This window comes from Doryrhamphus excisus, chromosome 7 (assembly GCF_030265055.1).
Source record: "Doryrhamphus excisus isolate RoL2022-K1 chromosome 7, RoL_Dexc_1.0, whole genome shotgun sequence".
Lineage (NCBI taxonomy): Eukaryota > Metazoa > Chordata > Actinopteri > Syngnathiformes > Syngnathidae > Doryrhamphus > Doryrhamphus excisus.
In genome coordinates, this window is record NC_080472.1 from 13,236,128 (window position 1) to 13,251,127 (window position 15,000).

The following is a 15,000-nucleotide window of genomic DNA, read 5'->3' on the forward strand; positions in this document are numbered from 1 at the left end:
AGCAAAAAGTGTCAAACAGCGCCCTCTGCTGTCAGGCAAGAGCAGAAACCATAAAAAGCTTACAGCACCTGGTATTCCCAGGCGGTCTCCCATCCAAGTACTAACCAGGCCCGCCCCTGCTTTGCTTCCGAGATCGGACGAGATCGGGCGTTTTCAGGGTAGTATGGCCGTAAGCTGCCAGGACAACTGAAAAGATCTTATTTGAAGGCGACGCAGGCCAAACTAGACTCCAGCAAAAAGTGTCAAACAGCGCCCTCTGCTGTCAGGCTAGAGCAGAAAGCATAAAAAGCTAACAGCACCTGGTATTCCCAGGCGGTCTCCCATCCAAGTACTTAACACGCCCGCCCCTGCTTAGCTTCCGAGATCGGACGAGATCGGGTGTTTTCAGGGTAGTATGGCCGTAAGCTGCCAGGTCAACTGAAAAGATCCTATTTGAAGGCGACGCAGGCCAAACTAGACTCCAGCAAAAAGTGTCAAACAGCGCCCTCTGCTGTCAGGCTAGAGCAGAAACCATAAAAAGCTTACAGCACCTGGTATTCCCAGGCGGTCTCCCATCCAAGTACTAACCAGGCCCGCCCCTGCTTAGCTTCCGAGATCGGACGAGATCGGGCATTTTCAGGGTCGTATGGCCGTAAGCAGCCAGGGCAACTGAAAAGATCCTATTTGAAGGCGACGCAGGCCAAACTAGACTCCAGCAAAAAGTGTCAAACAGCGCCCTCTGCTGTCAGGCAAGAGCAGAAACCATAAAAAGCTTACAGCACCTGGTATTCCCAGGCGGTCTCCCATCCAAGTACTTACCAGGCCCGCCCCTGCTTAGCTTCCGAGATCGGACGAGATCGGGCGTTTTCAGGGTAGTATGGCCGAAAGCTGCCAGGGCAACTGAAAAGATCTTATTTGAAGGCGACGCAGGCCAAACTAGACTCCAGCAAAAAGTGTCAAACAGCGCCCTCTGCTGTCAGGCTAGAGCAGAAAGCATAAAAAGCTAACAGCACCTGGTATTCCCAGGCGGTCTCCCATCCAAGTACTTAACAGGCCCGCCCCTGCTTAGCTTCCGAGATCGGACGAGATCGGGCGTTTTCAGGGTAGTATGGTCGTAAGCTGCCAGGGCAACTGAAAAGATCGTATTTGAAGGCGACGCAGGCCAAACTAGACTCCAGCAAAGAGTGTCAAACAGCGCCCTCTGCTGTCAGGCAAGAGCAGAAACCATAAAAAGCTTATAGCACCTGGTATTCCCAGGTGGTCTCCCATCCAAGTACTAACCAGGCCCGCCCCTGCTTAGCTTCCGAGATCCGACGAGATCGGGCGTTTTCAGTGTAGTATGGCCGTAAGCTGCCAGGACAACTGAAAAGATCGTATTTGAAGGCGACGCAGGCCAAACTAGACTCCAGCAAAGAGTGTCAAACAGCGCCCTCTGCTGTCAGGCAAGAGCAGAAAGCATAAAAAGCTAACAGCACCTGGTATTCCCAGGCGGTCTCCCATCCAAGTACTTAACAGGCCCGCCCCTGCTTAGCTTCCGAGATCGGACGAGATCGGGCGTTTTCAGTGTAGTATGGCCGTAAGCTGCCAGGACAACTGAAAAGATCTTATTTGAAGGCGACGCAGGCAAAACTAGACTCCAGCAAAAAGTGTCAAACAGCGCCCTCTGCTGTCAGGCAAGAGCAGAAACCATAAAAAGCTTACAGCACCTGGTATTCCCAGGCGGTCTCCCATCCAAGTACTAACTAGGCCCGCCCCTGCTTAGCTTCCGAGATTGGACGAGATCGGGCGTTTTCAGGGTAGTATGGCCGTAAGCTGCCAGGTCAACTGAAAAGATCCTATTTGAAGGTGACGCAGGCCAAACTACACTCCAGCAAAAAGTGTCAAACAGCGCCCTCTGCTGTCAGGCAAGAGCAGAAACCATAAAAAGCTTACAGCACCTGGCATTCCCAGGCGGTCTCCCATCCAAGTACTAACGAGGCCCTCCCCTGCTTAGCTTCCGAGATCGGGCATTTTCAGGGTAGTATGGCTGTAAGCTGCCAAGGCAACTGAAAAGATCCTATTTGAAGGCGACGCAGGCCAAACTAGACTCCAGCAAAAAGTGTCAAACAGCGCCCTCTGCTGTCAGGCAAGAGCAGAAACCATAAAAGGCTTACAGCACCTGGTATTCCCAGGCGGTCTCCCATCCAAGTACTAACCAGGCCCGCCCCTGCTTAGCTTCCGAGATCGGACGAGATCGGGCGTTTTCAGGGTAGTATGGCCGTAAGCTGCCAGGGCAACTGAAAAGATCCTATTTGAAGGCGACGCAGGCCAAACTAGACTCCAGCAAAGAGTGTCAAACAGCGCCCTCTGCTGTCAGGCAAGAGCAGAAACCATAAAAAGCTTATAGCACCTGGTATTCCCAGGTGGTCTCCCATCCAAGTACTAACCAGGCCCACCCTTGCTTAGCTTCCGAGATCCGACGAGATCGGGCGTTTTCAGTGTAGTATGGCCGTAAGCTGCCAGGACAACTGAAAAGATCTTATTTGAAGGCGACGCAGGCCAAACTAGACTCCAGCAAAAAGTGTCAAACAGCGCCCTCTGCTGTCAGGCAAGAGCAGAAACCATAAAAAGCTTACAGCACCTGGTATTCCCAGGCGGTCTCCCATCCAAGTACTAACCAGGCCCGCCCCTGCTTAGCTTCCGAGATCGGACGAGATCGGGCGTATTCAGGGTAGTATGGCCGTAAGCTGCCAGGACAACTGACAAGATCTTATTTGAAGGCGACGCAGGCCAAACTAGACTCCAGCAAAGAGTGTCAAACAGCGCCCTCTGCTGTCAGGCAAGAGCAGAAACCATAAAAAGCTTATAGCACCTGGTATTCCCAGGTGGTCTCCCATCCAAGTACTAACCAGGCCCGCCCCTGCTTAGCTTCCGAGATCCGACGAGATCGGGCGTTTTCAGTGTAGTATGGCCGTAAGCTGCCAGGACAACTGAAAAGATCTTATTTGAAGGCGACGCAGGCCAAACTAGACTCCAGCAAAAAGTGTCAAACATCGCCCTCTGCTGTCAGGCAAGAGCAGAAACCATAAAAAGCTTACAGCACCTGGTATTCCCAGGCGGTCTCCCATCCAAGTACTAACCAGGCCCGCCCCTGCTTAGCTTCCGATATCGGACGAGATCGGGCGTATTCAGGGTAGTATGGCCGTAAGCTGCCAGGACAACTGAAAAGATCTTATTTGAAGGCGACGCAGGCCAAACTAGACTCCAGCAAAAAGTGTCAAACAGCGCCCTCTGCTGTCAGGCTAGAGCAGAAAGCATAAAAAGCTAACAGCACCTGGTATTCCCAGGCGGTCTCCCATCCAAGTACTTAACAGGCCCGCCCCTGCTTAGCTTCCGAGATCGGACGAGATCGGGCGTTTTCAGGGTAGTATGGTCGTAAGCTGCCAGGGCAACTGAAAAGATCGTATTTGAAGGCGACGCAGGCCAAACTAGACTCCAGCAAAGAGTGTCAAACAGCGCCCTCTGCTGTCAGGCAAGAGCAGAAACCATAAAAAGCTTATAGCACCTGGTATTCCCAGGTGGTCTCCCATCCAAGTACTAACCAGGCCCGCCCCTGCTTAGCTTCCGAGATCCGACGAGATCGGGCGTTTTCAGTGTAGTATGGCCGTAAGCTGCCGGGACAACTGAAAAGATCTTATTTGAAGGCGACGCAGGCAAAACTAGACTCCAGCAAAAAGTGTCAAACAGCGCCCTCTGCTGTCAGGCAAGAGCAGAAACCATAAAAAGCTTACAGCACCTGGTATTCCCAGGCGGTCTCCCATCCAAGTACTAACCAGGCCCGCCCCTGCTTAGCTTCCGAGATTGGACGAGATCGGGCGTTTTCAGGGTAGTATGGCCGTAAGCTGCCAGGTCAACTGAAAAGATCCTATTTGAAGGCGACGCAGGCCAAACTACACTCCAGCAAAAAGTGTCAAACAGCGCCCTCTGCTGTCAGGCAAGAGCAGAAACCATAAAAAGCTTACAGCACCTGGCATTCCCAGGCGGTCTCCCATCCAAGTACTAACGAGGCCCTCCCCTGCTTAGCTTCCGAGATCGGGCATTTTCAGGGTAGTATGGCTGTAAGCTGCCAAGGCAACTGAAAAGATCCTATTTGAAGGCGACGCTGGCCAAACTAGACTCCAGCAAAAAGTGTCAAACAGCGCCCTCTGCTGTCAGGCAAGAGCAGAAACCATAAAAGGCTTACAGCACCTGGTATTCCCAGGCGGTCTCCCATCCAAGTACTAACCAGGCCCGCCCCTGCTTAGCTTCCGAGATCGGACGAGATCGGGCGTTTTCAGGGTAGTATGGCCGGAAGCTTCCAGGGCAACTGAAAAGATCCTATTTGAAGGCGACGCAGGCCAAACTAGACTCCAGCAAAGAGTGTCAAACAGCGCCCTCTGCTGTCAGGCAAGAGCAGAAACCATAAAAAGCTTATAGCACCTGGTATTCCCAGGTGGTCTCCCATCCAAGTACTAACCAGGCCCGCCCCTGCTTAGCTTCCGAGATCCGACGAGATCGGGCGTTTTCAGTGTAGTATGGCCGTGAGCTGCCAGGACAACTGAAAAGATCTTATTTGAAGGCGACGCAGGCCAAACTAGACTCCAGCAAAAAGTGTCAAACAGCGCCCTCTGCTGTCAGGCAAGAGCAGAAACCATAAAAAGCTTAGAGCACCTGGTATTCCCAGGCGGTCTCCCATCCAAGTACTAACCAGGCCCGCCCCTGCTTAGCTTCCGAGATCGGACGAGATCGGGCGTATTCAGGGTAGTATGGCCGTAAGCTGCCAGGAAAACTGAAAAGATCTTATTTGAAGGCGACGCAGGCCAAACTAGACTCCAGCAAAAAGTGTCAAACAGCGCCCTCTGCTGTCAGGCTAGAGCAGAAAGCATAAAAAGCTAACAGCACCTGGTATTCCCAGGCGGTCTCCCATCCAAGTACTTAACAGGCCCGCCCCTGCTTAGCTTCCGAGATCGGACGAGACCGGGTGTTTTCAGGGTAGTATGGCCGTAAGCTGCCAGGTCAACTGAAAAGATCCTATTTGAAGGCGACGCAGGCCAAACTAGACGCCAGGAAAAAGTGTCAAAAAGCGCCCTCTGCTGTCAGGCAAGAGCAGAAACCATAAAAAGCTTACAGCACCTGGTATTCCCAGGCGGTCTCCCATCCAAGTACTAACGAGGCCCTCCCCTGCTTAGCTTCCGAGATCGGGCATTTTCAGGGTAGTATGGCTGTAAGCTGCCAGGGCAACTGAAAAGATCCTATTTGAAGGCGACGCAGGCCAAACTAGACTCCAGCAAAAAGTGTCAAACAGCGCCCTATGCTGTCAGGCAAGAGCAGAAACCATAAAAGGCTTACAGCACCTGGTATTCCCAGGCGGTCTCCCATCCAAGTACTAACCAGGCCCGCCCCTGCTTAGCTTCCGAGATCGGACGAGATCGGGCGTTTTCAGGGTAGTATGGCCGTAAGCTGCCAGGGCAACTGAAAAGATCCTATTTGAAGGCGACGCAGGCCAAACTAGACTCCAGCAAAGAGTGTCAAACAGCGCCCTCTGCTGTCAGGCAAGAGCAGAAACCATAAAAAGCTTATAGCACCTGGTATTCCCAGGTGGTCTCCCATCCAAGTACTAACCAGGCCCACCCTTGCTTAGCTTCCGAGATCCGACGAGATCGGGCGTTTTCAGTGTAGTATGGCCGTAAGCTGCCAGGACAACTGAAAAGATCTTATTTGAAGGCGACGCAGGCCAAACTAGACTCCAGCAAAAAGTGTCAAACAGCGCCCTCTGCTGTCAGGAAAGAGCAGAAACCATAAAAAGCTTACAGCACCTGGTATTCCCAGGCGGTCTCCCATCCAAGTACTTAACAGGCCCGCCCCTGCTTAGCTTCCGAGATCGGACGAGATCGGGCGTTTTTAGTGTAGTATGGCCGTAAGCTGCCAGGACAACTGAAAAGATCTTATTTGAAGGCGACGCAGGCAAAACTAGACTCCAGCAAAAAGTGTCAAACATCGCCCTCTGCTGTCAGGCAAGAGCAGAAACCATAAAAAGCTTACAGCACCTGGCATTCCCAGGCGGTCTCCCATCCAAGTACTAACCAGGCCCGCCCCTGCTTAGCTTCCGATATCGGACGAGATCGGGCGTATTCAGGGTAGTATGGCCGTAAGCTGCCAGGACAACTGAAAAGATCTTATTTGAAGGCGACGCAGGCCAAACTAGACTCCAGCAAAAAGTGTCAAACAGCGCCCTCTGCTGTCAGGCTAGAGCAGAAAGCATAAAAAGCTAACAGCACCTGGTATTCCCAGGCGGTCTCCCATCCAAGTACTTAACAGGCCCGCCCCTGCTTAGCTTCCGAGATCGGACGAGATCGGGCGTTTTCAGGGTAGTATGGTCGTAAGCTGCCAGGGCAACTGAAAAGATCGTATTTGAAGGCGACGCAGGCAAAACTAGACTCCAGCAAAAAGTGTCAAACAGCGCCCTCTGCTGTCAGGCAAGAGCAGAAACCATAAAAAGCTTACAGCACCTGGTATTCCCAGGCGGTCTCCCATCCAAGTACTAACCAGGCCCGCCCCTGCTTAGCTTCCGAGATTGGACGAGATCGGGCGTTTTCAGGGTAGTATGGCCGTAAGCTGCCAGGTCAACTGAAAAGATCCTATTTGAAGGCGACGCAGGCCAAACTACACTCCAGCAAAAAGTGTCAAACAGCGCCCTCTGCTGTCAGGCAAGAGCAGAAACCATAAAAAGCTTACAGCACCTGGCATTCCCAGGCAGTCTCCCATCCAAGTACTAACGAGGCCCTCCCCTGCTTAGCTTCCGAGATCGGGCATTTTCAGGGTAGTATGGCTGTAAGCTGCCAAGGCAACTGAAAAGATCCTATTTGAAGGCGACGCAGGCCAAACTAGACTCCAGCAAAAAGTGTCAAACAGCGCCCTCTGCTCTCAGGCAAGAGCAGAAACCATAAAAGGCTTACAGCACCTGGTATTCCCAGGCGGTCTCCCATCCAAGTACTAACCAGGCCCGCCCCTGCTTAGCTTCCGAGATCGGACGAGATCGGGCGTTTTCAGGGTAGTATGGCCGGAAGCTGCCAGGGCAACTGAAAAGATCCTATTTGAAGGCGACGCAGGCCAAACTAGACTCCAGCAAAGAGTGTCAAACAGCGCCCTCTGCTGTCAGGCAAGAGCAGAAACCATAAAAAGCTTATAGCACCTGGTATTCCCAGGTGGTCTCCCATCCAAGTACTAACCAGGCCCGCCCCTGCTTAGCTTCCGAGATCCGACGAGATCGGGCGTTTTCAGTGTAGTATGGCCGTAAGCTGCCAGGACAACTGAAAAGATCTTATTTGAAGGCGACGCAGGCCAAACTAGACTCCAGCAAAAAGTGTCAAACAGCGCCCTCTGCTGTCAGGCAAGAGCAGAAACCATAAAAAGCTTAGAGCACCTGGTATTCCCAGGCGGTCTCCCATCCAAGTACTAACCAGGCCCGCCCCTGCTTAGCTTCCGAGATCGGACGAGATCGGGCGTATTCAGGGTAGTATGGCCGTAAGCTGCCAGGAAAACTGAAAAGATCTTATTTGAAGGCGACGCAGGCCAAACTAGACTCCAGCAAAAAGTGTCAAACAGCGCCCTCTGCTGTCAGGCTAGAGCAGAAAGCATAAAAAGCTAACAGCACCTGGTATTCCCAGGCGGTCTCCCATCCAAGTACTTAACAGGCCCGCCCCTGCTTAGCTTCCGAGATCGGACGAGACTGGGTGTTTTCAGGGTAGTATGGCCGTAAGCTGCCAGGTCAACTGAAAAGATCCTATTTGAAGGCGACGCAGGCCAAACTGGACTCCAGCAAAAAGTGTCAAACAGCGCCCTCTGCTGTCAGGCAAGAGCAGAAACCATAAAAAGCTTACAGCACCTGGCATTCCCAGGCGGTCTCCCATCCAAGTACTAACGAGGCCCTCCCCTGCTTAGCTTCCGAGATCGGGCATTTTCAGGGTAGTATGGCTGTAAGCTGCCAGGGCAACTGAAAAGATCCTATTTGAAGGCGACGCAGGCCAAACTAGACTCCAGCAAAAAGTGTCAAACAGCGCCCTCTGCTGTCAGGCAAGAGCAGAAACCATAAAAGGCTTACAGCACCTGGTATTCCCAGGCGGTCTCCCATCCAAGTACTAACCAGGCCCGCCCCTGCTTAGCTTCCGAGATCGGACGAGATCGGGCGTTTTCAGGGTAGTATGGCCGTAAGCTGCCAGGGCAACTGAAAAGATCCTATTTGAAGGCGACGCAGGCCAAACTAGACTCCAGCAAAGAGTGTCAAACAGCGCCCTCTGCTGTCAGGCAAGAGCAGAAACCATAAAAAGCTTATAGCACCTGGTATTCCCAGGTGGTCTCCCATCCAAGTACTAACCAGGCCCGCCCCTGCTTAGCTTCCGAGATCCGACGAGATCGGGCGTTTTCAGTGTAGTATGGCCGTAAGCTGCCAGGACAACTGAAAAGATCTTATTTGAAGGCGACGCAGGCCAAACTAGACTCCAGCAAAAAGTGTCAAACAGCGCCCTCTGCTGTCAGGCAAGAGCAGAAACCATAAAAAGCTTACAGCACCTGGTATTCCCAGGCGGTCTCCCATCCAAGTACTAACCAGGCCCGCCCCTGCTTAGCTTCCGAGATCGGACGAGATCGGGCGTATTCAGGGTAGTATGGCCGTAAGCTGCCAGGACAACTGAAAAGATCTTATTTGAAGGCGACGCAGGCCAAACTAGACTCCAGCAAAAAGTGTCAAACAGCGCCCTCTGCTGTCAGGCTAGAGCAGAAAGCATAAAAAGCTAACAGCACCTGGTATTCCCAGGCGGTCTCCCATCCAAGTACTTAACAGGCCCGCCCCTGCTTAGCTTCCGAGATCGGACGAGATCGGGCCTTTTCAGGGTAGTATGGTCGTAAGCTGCCAGGGCAACTGAAAAGATCGTATTTGAAGGCGACGCAGGCCAAACTAGACTCCAGCAAAGAGTGTCAAACAGCGCCCTCTGCTGTCAGGCAAGAGCAGAAACCATAAAAAGCTTATAGCACCTGGTATTCCCAGGCGGTCTCCCATCCAAGTACTAAACAGGCCCGCCCCTGCTTAGCTTCAGAGATCGGACGAGATCGGGCGTTTTCAGCGTAGTATGGCCGTAAGCTGCCAGGACAACGGAAAAGATCTTATTTGAAGGCGACGCAGGCCAAACTAGATCCAGCAAAAAGTGTCAAACAGCGCCCTCTGCTGTCAGGCTAGAGCAGAAACCATAAAAAGCTTACAGCACCTGGTATTCCCAGGCGGTCTCCGATCCAAGTACTAACCAGGCCCGCCCCTGCTTAGCTTCCGAGATTGGACGAGATCGGGCGTTTTCAGGGTAGTATGGCCGTAAGCTGCCAGGGCAACTAAAAAGATCCTATTTGAAGGCGACGCAGGCCAAACTAGACGCCAGGAAAAAGTGTCAAAAAGCGCCCTCTGCTGTCAGGCAAGAGCAGAAACCATAAAAAGCTTACAGCACCTGGTATTCCCAGGCGGTCTCCCATCCAAGTACTAACGAGGCCCTCCCCTGCTTAGCTTCCGAGATCGGGCATTTTCAGGGTAGTATGGCTGTAAGCTGCCAGGGCAACTGAAAAGATCCTATTTGAAGGCGACGCAGGCCAAACTAGACTCCAGCAAAAAGTGTCAAACAGCGCCCTATGCTGTCAGGCAAGAGCAGAAACCATAAAAGGCTTACAGCACCTGGTATTCCCAGGCGGTCTCCCATCCAAGTACTAACCAGGCCCGCCCCTGCTTAGCTTCCGAGATCGGACGAGATCGGGCGTCTTCAGGGTAGTATGGCCGTAAGCTGCCATGGCAACTGAAAAGATCCTATTTGAAGGCGACGCAGGCCAAACTAGACTCCAGCAAAGAGTGTCAAACAGCGCCCTCTGCTGTCAGGCAAGAGCAGAAACCATAAAAAGCTTATAGCACCTGGTATTCCCAGGTGGTCTCCCATCCAAGTACTAACCAGGCCCGCCCCTGCTTAGCTTCCGAGATCCGACGAGATCGGGCGTTTTCAGTGTAGTATGGCCGTAAGCTGCCAGGACAACTGAAAAGATCTTATTTGAAGGCGACGCAGGCCAAACTAGACTCCAGCAAAAAGTGTCAAAAAGCGCCCTCTGCTGTCAGGCAAGAGCAGAAACCATAAAAAGCTTACAGCACCTGGTATTCCCAGGCGGTCTCCCATCCAAGTACTAACCAGGCCCGCCCCTGCTTAGCTTCCGAGATCGGAAGAGATCGGGCGTATTCAGGGTAGTATGGCCGTAAGCTGCCAGCACAACTGAAAAGATCTTATTTGAAGAAGACGCAGGCCAAACTAGACTCCAGCAAAAAGTGTCAAACAGCGCCCTCTGCTGTCAGGCTAGAGCAGAAAGCATAAAAAGCTAACAGCACCTGGTATTCCCAGGCGGTCTCCCATCCAAGTACTTAACAGGCCCGCCCATGCTTAGCTTCCGAGATCGGACGAGACCGGGTGTTTTCAGGGTAGTATGGCCGTAAGCTGCCAGGTCAACTGAAAAGATCCGATTTGAAGGCGACGCAGGCCAAACTACACTCCAGCAAAAAGTGTCAAACAGTGCCCTCTGCTGTCAGGCAAGAGCAGAAACCATAAAAAGCTTACAGCACCTAGCATTCCCAGGCGGTCTCCCATCCAAGTACTAACGAGGCCCTCCCCTGCTTAGCTTCCGAGATCGGGCGTTTTCAGGGTAGTATGGCCGTAAGCTGCCAGGGCAACTGAAAAGATCCTATTTGAAGGCGACGCAGGCCAAACTAGACTCCAGCAAAGAGTGTCAAACAGCGCCCTCTGCTGTCAGGCAAGAGCAGAAACCATAAAAAGCTTATAGCACCTGGTATTCCCAGGTGGTCTCCCATCCAAGTACTAACCAGGCCCGCCCCTGCTTAGCTTCCGAGATCCGACGAGATCGGGCGTTTTCAGTGTAGTATGGCCGTAAGCTGCCAGGACAACTGAAAATATCTTATTTGAAGGCGACGCAGGCCAAACTAGACTCCAGCAAAAAGTGTCAAACAGCGCCCTCTGCTGTCAGGCAAGAGCAGAAACCATAAAAAGCTTACAGCACCTGGTATTCCCAGGCGGTCTCCCATCCAAGTACTAACCAGGCCCGCCCCTGCTTAGCTTCCGAGATCGGACGAGATCGGGCGTATTCAGGGTAGTATGGCCGTAAGCTGCCAGGACAACTGAAAAGATCTTATTTGAAGGCGACGCAGGCCAAACTAGACTCCAGCAAAAAGTGTCAAACAGCGCCCTCTGCTGTCAGGCTAGAGCAGAAAGCATAAAAAGCTAACAGCACCTGGTATTCCCAGGCGGTCTCCCATCCAAGTACTTAACAGGCCCGCCCCTGCTTAGCTTCCGAGATCGGACGAGACCGGGTGTTTTCAGGGTAGTATGGCCGTAAGCTGCCAGGTCAACTGAAAAGATCCTATTTGATGGCGACGCAGGCCAAACTACACTCCAGCAAAAAGTGTCAAACAGCCCCCTCTGCTGTCAGGCAAGAGCAGAAACCATAAAAAGCTTCCAGCACCTGGTATTCCCAGGCGGTCTCCCATCCAAGTACTTAACAGGCCCGCCCCTGCTTAGCTTCAGAGATCGGGCGTTTTCAGGGTAGTATGGCCATAAGCTGCCAGGTCAACTGAAAAGATCCTATTTGAAGGCGACGCAGGCCAAACTAGCCTCCAGCAAAAAGTGTCAAACAGCGCCCTCTGCTGTCAGGCAAGAGCAGAAACCATAAAAAGCTTACAGCACCTGGTATTCCCAGGCGGTCTCCCATCCAAGTACTAACCAGGCCCGCCCCTGCTTAGCTTCCGAGATCGAACGACATCGGGCGTTTTCAAGGTAGTATGGCCGTAAGCTGCCAGGGCAACTGAAAAGATCCTATTTGAAGGCGACGCAGGCCAAATTAGACTCCAGCAAAAAGTGTCAAACAGCGCCCTCTGCTGTCAGGCAAGAGCAGAAACCATAAAAAGCTTCCAGCACCTGGTATTCCCAGGCGGTCTCCCATCCAAGTACTAACCAGGCCCGCCCCTGCTTAGCTTCAGAGATCGGGCGTTTTCAGGGTAGTATGGCCATAAGCTGCCAGGTCAACTGAAAAGATCCTATTTGAAGGCGACGCAGGCCAAACTAGCCTCCAGCAAAAAGTGTCAAACAGCGCCCTCTGCTGTCAGGCAAGAGCAGAAACCATAAAATGCTTACAGCACCTGGTATTCCCAGGCGGTCTCCCATCCAAGTACTAACCAGGCCCGCCCCTGCTTAGCTTCCGAGATCGGACGAGATCGGGCGTTTTCAGGGTAGTATGGCCGTAAGCTGCCAGGTCAACTGAAAAGATCCTATTTGAAGGTGACGCAGGCCAAACTACACTGCAGCAAAAAGTGTCAAACAGTGCCCTCTGCTGTCAGGCAAGAGCAGAAACCATAAAAAGCTTACAGCACCTGGTATTACCAGGCGGTCTCCCATCCAAGTACTAACCAGGCCCTCCCCTACTTAGCTTCCGAGATCGGACGAGATCGGGCGTTTTCAGGGTAGTATGGCCGTAAGCTGCCAGGACAACGGAAAAGATCTTATTTGAAGGCGACGCAGGCCAAACTAGATCCAGCAAAAAGTGTCAAACAGCGCCCTCTGCTGTCAGGGTAGAGCAGAAACCATAGAAAGCTTACAGCACCTGGTATTCCCAGGCGGTCTCCCATCCAAGTACTAACCAGGCCCGCCCGTGCTTAGCTTCCGAGATCGGACGAGATCGAGCGTTTTCAAGGTAGTATGGCCGTAAGCTGCCAGGGCAACTGAAAAGATCCTATTTGAAGGCGACACAGGCCAAATTAGACTCCAGCAAAAAGTTTCAAACAGCGCCCTCTGCTGTCAGGCAAGAGCAGAAACCATAAAAAGCTTACAGCACCTGTTATTCCCAGGCGGTCTCCCATCCAAGTACTAACCAGGCCCGCCCCTGCTTAGCTTCCGAGATCGGGCGTTTTCAGGGTAGTATGGCCGTAAGCTGCCAGGGCAACTGAAAAGATCCTATTTGAAGGTGACGCAGGCCAAACTAGACTCCAGCAAAAAGTGTCAAACAGCGCCCTCTGCTGTCAGGCAAGAGCAGAAACCATAAAAGGCTTACAGCACCTGGCATTCCCAGGCGGTCTCCCATCCAAGTACTAACCAGGCCCGCCCCTGCTTAGCTTCCGAGATCCGACGAGATCGGGCGATTTCAGTGTAGTATGGCCGTAAGCTGCCAGGACAACTGAAAAGATCTTATTTGAAGGCGACGCAGGCCAAACTAGACTCCAGCAAAAAGTGTCAAACAGCGCCCTCTGCTGTCAGGCAAGAGCAGAAACCAAAAAAAGCTTCCAGCACCTGGTATTCCCAGGCGGTCTCCCATCCAAGTACTAACCAGGCCCGCCCCTGCTTAGCTTCCGAGATCGGACGAGATCGGGCGTTTTCAGGGTAGTATGGCCGTAAGCTGCCAGGACAACTGAAAAGATCTTATTTGAAGGCGACGCAGGCCAAACTAGACTCCAGCAAAAAGTGTCAAACAGCGCCCTATGCTGTCAGGCTAGAGCAGAAAGCATAAAAAGATAACAGCACCTGGTATTCCCAGGCGGTCTCCCATCCAAGTACTTACCAGGGCCGCCCCTGCTTAGCTTCCGAGATCGGATGAGATCGGGTGTTTTCAGGGTAGTATGGCGGTAAGCTGCCAGGTCAACTGAAAAGATCCTATTTGAAGGCGACGCAGGCCAAACTAGACTCCAGCAAAAAGTGTCAAACAGCGCCCACTGCTGTCAGGCTAGAGCAGAAACCATAAAAAGCTAACAGCACCTGGTATTCCCAGGCGGTCTCCCATCCAAGTACTAACCACGCCCGCTCCTGCTTAGCTTCCGAGATCGGACGAGATCGGGCATTTTCAGGGTAGTATGGCCGTAAGCTGCCAGGGCAACTGAAAAGATCCTATTTGAAGGCGACGCAGGCCAAACTAGACGCCAGCAAAAAGTGTCAAAAAGCGCCCTCTGCTGTCAGGCAAGAGCAGAAACCATAAAAAGCTTACAGCACCTGGTATTCCCAGGCGGTCTCCCATCCAAGTACTAACCAGGCCCGCCCCTGCTTAGCTTCCGAGATCGGACGAGATCGGGCGTTTTCAGGGTAGTATGGCCGTAAGCTGCCAGGTCAACTGAAAAGATCCTATTTGAAGGTGACGCAGGCCAAACTAGACTCCAGCAAAAAGTGTCAAACAGCGCCCTCTGCTGTCAGGCAAGAGCAGAAACCATAAAAAGCTTACAGCACCTGGTATTCCCAGGCGGTCTCCCATCCAAGTACTAACCAGGACCGCCCCTGCTTAGCTTCCGAGATCGGACGAGATCGGGCGTTTTCAGGGTAGTATGGCCGTATGCTGCCAGGACAATGGAAAAGATCTTATTTGAAGGCGACGCAGGCCAAACTAGATCCAGCAAAAAGTGTCAAACAGCGCCCTCTGCTGTCAGGCAAGAGCAGAAACCATAAAAAGCTTACAGCACCTGGTATTCCCAGGCGGTCTCCCATCCAAGTACTAATCAGGCACGCCCCTGCTTAGCTTCCGAGATCGGACGAGATCGGGCGTTTTCAGGGTAGTATGGCCGTAAGCTGCCAAGTCAACTGAAAAGATCCTATTTGAAGGTGACGCAGGCCAAACTAGACTCCAGCAAAAAGTGTCAAACAGCGCCCTCTGCTGTCAGGCAAGAGCAGAAACAATAAAAAGCTTACAGCACCTGGTATGCCCAGGCGGTCTCCCATCCAAGTACTAACCAGGCCCACCCCTGCTTAGCTTCCGAGATCGGGCGTTTTCAGGGTAGTATGGCCGTAAGCTGCCAGGACAACTGAAAAGATCTTATTTGAAGGCGACGCAGGCCAAAATAGACTCCAGCAAAAAGTGTCAAACAGCGCCCTCTGCTGTCAGGCAAGAGCAGAAACCATAAAAAGCTTCCAGCACCTGGTATTCCCAGGCGGTCTCCCATCCAAG

At 52.5% G+C, this 15,000-nt stretch overlaps 55 non-coding genes and 11 pseudogenes across 55 annotated transcripts in view; all 66 read right to left on the reverse strand.

The window, feature by feature from the left end:
- Positions 1 to 56: 56 nt before the first annotated feature.
- Positions 57 to 175, reverse strand: LOC131133751 (5S ribosomal RNA). The gene has a single exon (XR_009131029.1). It is a non-coding gene; the product is annotated as a 5S ribosomal RNA (ribosomal RNA).
- A 112-nt stretch (positions 176 to 287) lies between these two features.
- On the reverse strand, positions 288 to 406 carry LOC131133091 (5S ribosomal RNA). The gene has a single exon (XR_009130673.1). It is a non-coding gene; the product is annotated as a 5S ribosomal RNA (ribosomal RNA).
- A 112-nt stretch (positions 407 to 518) lies between these two features.
- On the reverse strand, positions 519 to 637 carry LOC131133894 (5S ribosomal RNA). Its single transcript, XR_009131170.1, has one exon. It is a non-coding gene; the product is annotated as a 5S ribosomal RNA (ribosomal RNA).
- A 112-nt stretch (positions 638 to 749) lies between these two features.
- Positions 750 to 868, reverse strand: LOC131133885 (5S ribosomal RNA). Its single transcript, XR_009131162.1, has one exon. It is a non-coding gene; the product is annotated as a 5S ribosomal RNA (ribosomal RNA).
- Positions 869 to 980: 112 nt separating this feature from the next.
- Positions 981 to 1,099, reverse strand: LOC131133105 (5S ribosomal RNA). The gene has a single exon (XR_009130687.1). It is a non-coding gene; the product is annotated as a 5S ribosomal RNA (ribosomal RNA).
- Positions 1,100 to 1,211: 112 nt separating this feature from the next.
- Positions 1,212 to 1,330, reverse strand: LOC131133077 (5S ribosomal RNA). The gene has a single exon (XR_009130660.1). It is a non-coding gene; the product is annotated as a 5S ribosomal RNA (ribosomal RNA).
- A 112-nt stretch (positions 1,331 to 1,442) lies between these two features.
- On the reverse strand, positions 1,443 to 1,561 carry LOC131133126 (5S ribosomal RNA). Its single transcript, XR_009130707.1, has one exon. It is a non-coding gene; the product is annotated as a 5S ribosomal RNA (ribosomal RNA).
- Positions 1,562 to 1,673: 112 nt separating this feature from the next.
- LOC131133013 (5S ribosomal RNA) lies at positions 1,674 to 1,792 on the reverse strand. The gene has a single exon (XR_009130598.1). It is a non-coding gene; the product is annotated as a 5S ribosomal RNA (ribosomal RNA).
- Positions 1,793 to 1,904: 112 nt separating this feature from the next.
- LOC131133536 (5S ribosomal RNA) lies at positions 1,905 to 2,013 on the reverse strand (annotated as a pseudogene).
- A 112-nt stretch (positions 2,014 to 2,125) lies between these two features.
- LOC131133866 (5S ribosomal RNA) lies at positions 2,126 to 2,244 on the reverse strand. The gene has a single exon (XR_009131144.1). It is a non-coding gene; the product is annotated as a 5S ribosomal RNA (ribosomal RNA).
- A 112-nt stretch (positions 2,245 to 2,356) lies between these two features.
- LOC131133209 (5S ribosomal RNA) lies at positions 2,357 to 2,475 on the reverse strand. Its single transcript, XR_009130788.1, has one exon. It is a non-coding gene; the product is annotated as a 5S ribosomal RNA (ribosomal RNA).
- Positions 2,476 to 2,587: 112 nt separating this feature from the next.
- Positions 2,588 to 2,706, reverse strand: LOC131133650 (5S ribosomal RNA). The gene has a single exon (XR_009130931.1). It is a non-coding gene; the product is annotated as a 5S ribosomal RNA (ribosomal RNA).
- A 112-nt stretch (positions 2,707 to 2,818) lies between these two features.
- LOC131133079 (5S ribosomal RNA) lies at positions 2,819 to 2,937 on the reverse strand. The gene has a single exon (XR_009130662.1). It is a non-coding gene; the product is annotated as a 5S ribosomal RNA (ribosomal RNA).
- Positions 2,938 to 3,049: 112 nt separating this feature from the next.
- LOC131134003 (5S ribosomal RNA) lies at positions 3,050 to 3,168 on the reverse strand. The gene has a single exon (XR_009131274.1). It is a non-coding gene; the product is annotated as a 5S ribosomal RNA (ribosomal RNA).
- Positions 3,169 to 3,280: 112 nt separating this feature from the next.
- LOC131133106 (5S ribosomal RNA) lies at positions 3,281 to 3,399 on the reverse strand. The gene has a single exon (XR_009130688.1). It is a non-coding gene; the product is annotated as a 5S ribosomal RNA (ribosomal RNA).
- Positions 3,400 to 3,511: 112 nt separating this feature from the next.
- On the reverse strand, positions 3,512 to 3,630 carry LOC131133080 (5S ribosomal RNA). Its single transcript, XR_009130663.1, has one exon. It is a non-coding gene; the product is annotated as a 5S ribosomal RNA (ribosomal RNA).
- A 112-nt stretch (positions 3,631 to 3,742) lies between these two features.
- On the reverse strand, positions 3,743 to 3,861 carry LOC131133957 (5S ribosomal RNA). The gene has a single exon (XR_009131230.1). It is a non-coding gene; the product is annotated as a 5S ribosomal RNA (ribosomal RNA).
- A 112-nt stretch (positions 3,862 to 3,973) lies between these two features.
- LOC131133537 (5S ribosomal RNA) lies at positions 3,974 to 4,082 on the reverse strand (annotated as a pseudogene).
- A 112-nt stretch (positions 4,083 to 4,194) lies between these two features.
- On the reverse strand, positions 4,195 to 4,313 carry LOC131133912 (5S ribosomal RNA). The gene has a single exon (XR_009131187.1). It is a non-coding gene; the product is annotated as a 5S ribosomal RNA (ribosomal RNA).
- Positions 4,314 to 4,425: 112 nt separating this feature from the next.
- LOC131133247 (5S ribosomal RNA) lies at positions 4,426 to 4,544 on the reverse strand. Its single transcript, XR_009130824.1, has one exon. It is a non-coding gene; the product is annotated as a 5S ribosomal RNA (ribosomal RNA).
- A 112-nt stretch (positions 4,545 to 4,656) lies between these two features.
- LOC131132937 (5S ribosomal RNA) lies at positions 4,657 to 4,775 on the reverse strand. Its single transcript, XR_009130519.1, has one exon. It is a non-coding gene; the product is annotated as a 5S ribosomal RNA (ribosomal RNA).
- Positions 4,776 to 4,887: 112 nt separating this feature from the next.
- Positions 4,888 to 5,006, reverse strand: LOC131132979 (5S ribosomal RNA). The gene has a single exon (XR_009130562.1). It is a non-coding gene; the product is annotated as a 5S ribosomal RNA (ribosomal RNA).
- A 112-nt stretch (positions 5,007 to 5,118) lies between these two features.
- On the reverse strand, positions 5,119 to 5,227 carry LOC131133503 (5S ribosomal RNA; annotated as a pseudogene).
- Positions 5,228 to 5,339: 112 nt separating this feature from the next.
- Positions 5,340 to 5,458, reverse strand: LOC131133878 (5S ribosomal RNA). Its single transcript, XR_009131155.1, has one exon. It is a non-coding gene; the product is annotated as a 5S ribosomal RNA (ribosomal RNA).
- A 112-nt stretch (positions 5,459 to 5,570) lies between these two features.
- On the reverse strand, positions 5,571 to 5,689 carry LOC131133210 (5S ribosomal RNA). Its single transcript, XR_009130789.1, has one exon. It is a non-coding gene; the product is annotated as a 5S ribosomal RNA (ribosomal RNA).
- A 112-nt stretch (positions 5,690 to 5,801) lies between these two features.
- Positions 5,802 to 5,920, reverse strand: LOC131133141 (5S ribosomal RNA). Its single transcript, XR_009130722.1, has one exon. It is a non-coding gene; the product is annotated as a 5S ribosomal RNA (ribosomal RNA).
- A 112-nt stretch (positions 5,921 to 6,032) lies between these two features.
- LOC131132921 (5S ribosomal RNA) lies at positions 6,033 to 6,151 on the reverse strand. Its single transcript, XR_009130504.1, has one exon. It is a non-coding gene; the product is annotated as a 5S ribosomal RNA (ribosomal RNA).
- A 112-nt stretch (positions 6,152 to 6,263) lies between these two features.
- LOC131133107 (5S ribosomal RNA) lies at positions 6,264 to 6,382 on the reverse strand. Its single transcript, XR_009130689.1, has one exon. It is a non-coding gene; the product is annotated as a 5S ribosomal RNA (ribosomal RNA).
- Positions 6,383 to 6,494: 112 nt separating this feature from the next.
- LOC131133958 (5S ribosomal RNA) lies at positions 6,495 to 6,613 on the reverse strand. The gene has a single exon (XR_009131231.1). It is a non-coding gene; the product is annotated as a 5S ribosomal RNA (ribosomal RNA).
- Positions 6,614 to 6,725: 112 nt separating this feature from the next.
- LOC131133595 (5S ribosomal RNA) lies at positions 6,726 to 6,834 on the reverse strand (annotated as a pseudogene).
- Positions 6,835 to 6,946: 112 nt separating this feature from the next.
- Positions 6,947 to 7,065, reverse strand: LOC131133913 (5S ribosomal RNA). Its single transcript, XR_009131188.1, has one exon. It is a non-coding gene; the product is annotated as a 5S ribosomal RNA (ribosomal RNA).
- A 112-nt stretch (positions 7,066 to 7,177) lies between these two features.
- LOC131133081 (5S ribosomal RNA) lies at positions 7,178 to 7,296 on the reverse strand. The gene has a single exon (XR_009130664.1). It is a non-coding gene; the product is annotated as a 5S ribosomal RNA (ribosomal RNA).
- Positions 7,297 to 7,408: 112 nt separating this feature from the next.
- On the reverse strand, positions 7,409 to 7,527 carry LOC131132938 (5S ribosomal RNA). Its single transcript, XR_009130520.1, has one exon. It is a non-coding gene; the product is annotated as a 5S ribosomal RNA (ribosomal RNA).
- Positions 7,528 to 7,639: 112 nt separating this feature from the next.
- On the reverse strand, positions 7,640 to 7,758 carry LOC131133220 (5S ribosomal RNA). Its single transcript, XR_009130799.1, has one exon. It is a non-coding gene; the product is annotated as a 5S ribosomal RNA (ribosomal RNA).
- A 112-nt stretch (positions 7,759 to 7,870) lies between these two features.
- Positions 7,871 to 7,979, reverse strand: LOC131133538 (5S ribosomal RNA; annotated as a pseudogene).
- A 112-nt stretch (positions 7,980 to 8,091) lies between these two features.
- On the reverse strand, positions 8,092 to 8,210 carry LOC131133890 (5S ribosomal RNA). Its single transcript, XR_009131166.1, has one exon. It is a non-coding gene; the product is annotated as a 5S ribosomal RNA (ribosomal RNA).
- Positions 8,211 to 8,322: 112 nt separating this feature from the next.
- LOC131133082 (5S ribosomal RNA) lies at positions 8,323 to 8,441 on the reverse strand. Its single transcript, XR_009130665.1, has one exon. It is a non-coding gene; the product is annotated as a 5S ribosomal RNA (ribosomal RNA).
- A 112-nt stretch (positions 8,442 to 8,553) lies between these two features.
- LOC131133651 (5S ribosomal RNA) lies at positions 8,554 to 8,672 on the reverse strand. The gene has a single exon (XR_009130932.1). It is a non-coding gene; the product is annotated as a 5S ribosomal RNA (ribosomal RNA).
- A 112-nt stretch (positions 8,673 to 8,784) lies between these two features.
- Positions 8,785 to 8,903, reverse strand: LOC131133286 (5S ribosomal RNA). The gene has a single exon (XR_009130858.1). It is a non-coding gene; the product is annotated as a 5S ribosomal RNA (ribosomal RNA).
- Positions 8,904 to 9,015: 112 nt separating this feature from the next.
- Positions 9,016 to 9,134, reverse strand: LOC131133274 (5S ribosomal RNA). The gene has a single exon (XR_009130850.1). It is a non-coding gene; the product is annotated as a 5S ribosomal RNA (ribosomal RNA).
- A 111-nt stretch (positions 9,135 to 9,245) lies between these two features.
- On the reverse strand, positions 9,246 to 9,364 carry LOC131133174 (5S ribosomal RNA). The gene has a single exon (XR_009130755.1). It is a non-coding gene; the product is annotated as a 5S ribosomal RNA (ribosomal RNA).
- A 112-nt stretch (positions 9,365 to 9,476) lies between these two features.
- LOC131133504 (5S ribosomal RNA) lies at positions 9,477 to 9,585 on the reverse strand (annotated as a pseudogene).
- Positions 9,586 to 9,697: 112 nt separating this feature from the next.
- On the reverse strand, positions 9,698 to 9,816 carry LOC131133678 (5S ribosomal RNA). The gene has a single exon (XR_009130959.1). It is a non-coding gene; the product is annotated as a 5S ribosomal RNA (ribosomal RNA).
- A 112-nt stretch (positions 9,817 to 9,928) lies between these two features.
- On the reverse strand, positions 9,929 to 10,047 carry LOC131133083 (5S ribosomal RNA). Its single transcript, XR_009130666.1, has one exon. It is a non-coding gene; the product is annotated as a 5S ribosomal RNA (ribosomal RNA).
- Positions 10,048 to 10,159: 112 nt separating this feature from the next.
- On the reverse strand, positions 10,160 to 10,278 carry LOC131133761 (5S ribosomal RNA). Its single transcript, XR_009131038.1, has one exon. It is a non-coding gene; the product is annotated as a 5S ribosomal RNA (ribosomal RNA).
- A 112-nt stretch (positions 10,279 to 10,390) lies between these two features.
- On the reverse strand, positions 10,391 to 10,509 carry LOC131133155 (5S ribosomal RNA). The gene has a single exon (XR_009130736.1). It is a non-coding gene; the product is annotated as a 5S ribosomal RNA (ribosomal RNA).
- Positions 10,510 to 10,621: 112 nt separating this feature from the next.
- On the reverse strand, positions 10,622 to 10,730 carry LOC131133475 (5S ribosomal RNA; annotated as a pseudogene).
- Positions 10,731 to 10,842: 112 nt separating this feature from the next.
- Positions 10,843 to 10,961, reverse strand: LOC131133084 (5S ribosomal RNA). Its single transcript, XR_009130667.1, has one exon. It is a non-coding gene; the product is annotated as a 5S ribosomal RNA (ribosomal RNA).
- A 112-nt stretch (positions 10,962 to 11,073) lies between these two features.
- Positions 11,074 to 11,192, reverse strand: LOC131133652 (5S ribosomal RNA). Its single transcript, XR_009130933.1, has one exon. It is a non-coding gene; the product is annotated as a 5S ribosomal RNA (ribosomal RNA).
- A 112-nt stretch (positions 11,193 to 11,304) lies between these two features.
- On the reverse strand, positions 11,305 to 11,423 carry LOC131132980 (5S ribosomal RNA). The gene has a single exon (XR_009130563.1). It is a non-coding gene; the product is annotated as a 5S ribosomal RNA (ribosomal RNA).
- Positions 11,424 to 11,535: 112 nt separating this feature from the next.
- On the reverse strand, positions 11,536 to 11,644 carry LOC131133597 (5S ribosomal RNA; annotated as a pseudogene).
- A 112-nt stretch (positions 11,645 to 11,756) lies between these two features.
- LOC131133096 (5S ribosomal RNA) lies at positions 11,757 to 11,875 on the reverse strand. The gene has a single exon (XR_009130678.1). It is a non-coding gene; the product is annotated as a 5S ribosomal RNA (ribosomal RNA).
- A 112-nt stretch (positions 11,876 to 11,987) lies between these two features.
- On the reverse strand, positions 11,988 to 12,096 carry LOC131133546 (5S ribosomal RNA; annotated as a pseudogene).
- Positions 12,097 to 12,208: 112 nt separating this feature from the next.
- Positions 12,209 to 12,327, reverse strand: LOC131133634 (5S ribosomal RNA). Its single transcript, XR_009130915.1, has one exon. It is a non-coding gene; the product is annotated as a 5S ribosomal RNA (ribosomal RNA).
- A 112-nt stretch (positions 12,328 to 12,439) lies between these two features.
- Positions 12,440 to 12,558, reverse strand: LOC131132950 (5S ribosomal RNA). Its single transcript, XR_009130532.1, has one exon. It is a non-coding gene; the product is annotated as a 5S ribosomal RNA (ribosomal RNA).
- A 111-nt stretch (positions 12,559 to 12,669) lies between these two features.
- On the reverse strand, positions 12,670 to 12,788 carry LOC131134061 (5S ribosomal RNA). Its single transcript, XR_009131331.1, has one exon. It is a non-coding gene; the product is annotated as a 5S ribosomal RNA (ribosomal RNA).
- Positions 12,789 to 12,900: 112 nt separating this feature from the next.
- LOC131133371 (5S ribosomal RNA) lies at positions 12,901 to 13,009 on the reverse strand (annotated as a pseudogene).
- A 112-nt stretch (positions 13,010 to 13,121) lies between these two features.
- On the reverse strand, positions 13,122 to 13,240 carry LOC131133029 (5S ribosomal RNA). Its single transcript, XR_009130614.1, has one exon. It is a non-coding gene; the product is annotated as a 5S ribosomal RNA (ribosomal RNA).
- A 112-nt stretch (positions 13,241 to 13,352) lies between these two features.
- On the reverse strand, positions 13,353 to 13,471 carry LOC131133936 (5S ribosomal RNA). Its single transcript, XR_009131210.1, has one exon. It is a non-coding gene; the product is annotated as a 5S ribosomal RNA (ribosomal RNA).
- Positions 13,472 to 13,583: 112 nt separating this feature from the next.
- LOC131133223 (5S ribosomal RNA) lies at positions 13,584 to 13,702 on the reverse strand. Its single transcript, XR_009130801.1, has one exon. It is a non-coding gene; the product is annotated as a 5S ribosomal RNA (ribosomal RNA).
- Positions 13,703 to 13,814: 112 nt separating this feature from the next.
- Positions 13,815 to 13,933, reverse strand: LOC131133261 (5S ribosomal RNA). The gene has a single exon (XR_009130838.1). It is a non-coding gene; the product is annotated as a 5S ribosomal RNA (ribosomal RNA).
- A 112-nt stretch (positions 13,934 to 14,045) lies between these two features.
- LOC131132874 (5S ribosomal RNA) lies at positions 14,046 to 14,164 on the reverse strand. Its single transcript, XR_009130456.1, has one exon. It is a non-coding gene; the product is annotated as a 5S ribosomal RNA (ribosomal RNA).
- Positions 14,165 to 14,276: 112 nt separating this feature from the next.
- LOC131132939 (5S ribosomal RNA) lies at positions 14,277 to 14,395 on the reverse strand. Its single transcript, XR_009130521.1, has one exon. It is a non-coding gene; the product is annotated as a 5S ribosomal RNA (ribosomal RNA).
- A 111-nt stretch (positions 14,396 to 14,506) lies between these two features.
- LOC131132891 (5S ribosomal RNA) lies at positions 14,507 to 14,625 on the reverse strand. Its single transcript, XR_009130474.1, has one exon. It is a non-coding gene; the product is annotated as a 5S ribosomal RNA (ribosomal RNA).
- Positions 14,626 to 14,737: 112 nt separating this feature from the next.
- On the reverse strand, positions 14,738 to 14,846 carry LOC131133411 (5S ribosomal RNA; annotated as a pseudogene).
- Positions 14,847 to 14,958: 112 nt separating this feature from the next.
- Positions 14,959 to 15,000, reverse strand: part of LOC131133822 (5S ribosomal RNA) — a 119-nt gene continuing 77 nt past the window's right edge. The window contains exon 1 of the ribosomal RNA XR_009131098.1: positions 14,959 to 15,000. This exon is cut by the window's right edge and continues 77 nt beyond it. This is a non-coding gene — a ribosomal RNA (5S ribosomal RNA).